This window comes from Tupaia chinensis, unplaced genomic scaffold (assembly GCF_000334495.1).
Source record: "Tupaia chinensis unplaced genomic scaffold, TupChi_1.0 Scaffold143584_1, whole genome shotgun sequence".
Lineage (NCBI taxonomy): Eukaryota > Metazoa > Chordata > Mammalia > Scandentia > Tupaiidae > Tupaia > Tupaia belangeri.
The window spans coordinates 4151744-4153632 of NW_006203430.1; the positions used below are offsets into that span (position 1 = coordinate 4151744).

Here is a 1889-nt window from a genome sequence, read left to right on the forward strand (position 1 = left end):
CATGGCTTATATGGAATGAGTGGTCAGAAGGCAGCCAACAAATATGTTCCACATACACAATTAGCCTTAAAGAAGAAACAAGTAAGTGTACTGGCTCATCCACCTAGGCTCACATACAGTACTTAAAACTTAAAGATGAGCTACACAAACAATAGCTCTTGAATGAAACCAGTCTTCACCCCACCAGTTCTTTTTTTTTTTTCTTTTTTTCTTTTTTAGATTTTTGCAATAAGGCGTGTGTACTTGCCAGACAGACAGAGAGAGACAGAGAGACAGAAAGCAAGAAATCAAGAAATCACCCCCCAGGGAGATTGGCTACGCTATAATCCCTTCTCCTCTATTCTCCTCTCGGGATCTTGGGCACTCTTGCACAGGCGCCCAGCGAGTTTAAGCCACCGGACCCAGAACTCAAACCGCGGTCACTACATGGGAATCCAGTGACATAGACATTACACTAACTGCTGGTCCCACCCTGCCAGTTCTTGATTTTTCTCTTTCCAGGTCTCCTTTTTTCTGTCTCTCACACCAGACTCCTCTTTAGCCTCATTCTTTCTACTGTGGACAGGCAATTTTATGTTGGAAGAAATATGTCTATTGCCATGGATCGAGGGGGTAATGAGAAGGATTTTTCTGAGAGTTGGAAAACATGACTGTGGGAGGCTCCTGAATGCCAGACTGAAGGGGATGAATTCTCTGAGTAAGGAATGTAGTACAAGGGACAGATTTTATCCTCAGATTTGAGGAAAGCGGATCTGGGAGGTTTAGCGCCAGATAGGTTGAAACAGTCAACCCAAACAGGTAGTGAAGTTCTAGAATTTTGCGGTATGAACGGAAGTGATTGTGAAGGGTCGTCTATTCCAAATCCTGTATTTTCCCTAATACTATCAAATTTTACAAAACAATACGATTTTAAAAGACCCCCTAGTTTCCAGTCAATATGCATTAGCAGAACAACTCAACGTAAGCTCGCAGAACGATATGCATCAGCAGCAGTTTGTGAAGGAAACTTGTTTCTATTTGTAATGAACATGTTGCTTGGCAGTTTGACTTCAGGTGTTTGTCAAAGCGTACGGTGGAAGACAGCAATCTCCACGAGAACCAACACCCATTTTAGGGATTCTGCGCATAGTCCCGATGGAGTTTTAGAGAAGTCTCTTTCCCCAGAACGTGGTGCTTCCTTTCTCCAAACTCCCCCTCCCCGCGAGCAAGCGTCCCAACCCTAAGCGAAAAGATTCTCCACCCCGAAGGCCTGGAAGATGCCCCACCCAGGGGCGGGCTGAACCGGTCTCCCTAGCTGGTTTAACTAGTTGGAACTGAGCGAAGCCAGCTGGCACAAGAAAAGCTCTCAACTTCGGTTGATGAAGACCAGGCTGGCCAGAGCGTGAAGAGGAAACCGTTTTCCTTCTTAAAACCACTGCAGTAGCTGCCTAAACCAGTTCTAGGGTTCGCTTAAGGTAGGTGTACGACCCACCCAGTCTCTCACTATCAGGGACTGCGCAGGCGCCTGCAGAGCACTAGCTCTCGGCGCGTTCTCTCGCGCGCTCCTTTAGCGAGCCCGGGGGCCCAAAAGGCGCGGTGCACTCTGGGGGTTGTAGTTTAATTTTCGACAGAAGGGCCACTAGGCAGGCTAGGCACTAAGATTCAAAGAACTACGCCTCCCAGCGGGCCCTGCGCAAGGGCACTGGGCATTTGCCCTGGATGGCCTTCGCCGTCAAAGGGAAGAGAGGAGGACCCGGGAAGCCGGTTGCGGCGGGAGGAGGAAGTGCGCGTGCGCGCTGGGCCGGCTGGTCCTGTTCCGTCCCAATCATTGTAAACAGGCGGAGGCAGGGCGGGGTGGGAATGGGGCGACCGAGGCCGGCCCGGGGCGCAGCGCAGGAGGCGGCTAAGGT

At 50.0% G+C, this 1889-nt stretch overlaps 1 protein-coding gene across 2 annotated transcripts in view; it reads left to right on the forward strand.

Moving 5' to 3' along the window:
- Window positions 1-1315: 1315 nt before the first annotated feature.
- The window catches only part of RALBP1 (ralA binding protein 1), a 52982-nt gene continuing 52408 nt past the window's right edge, over window positions 1316-1889 (forward strand). The window contains exon 1 of one of the 2 annotated variants that reach the window (XM_027766483.1): window positions 1316-1454. The gene's annotated coding sequence lies outside the window, so the exon portion shown is untranslated. The remainder of the gene's footprint in view (window positions 1455-1889) is intronic. The other variant, XM_006164026.3, reaches the window with a different exon arrangement.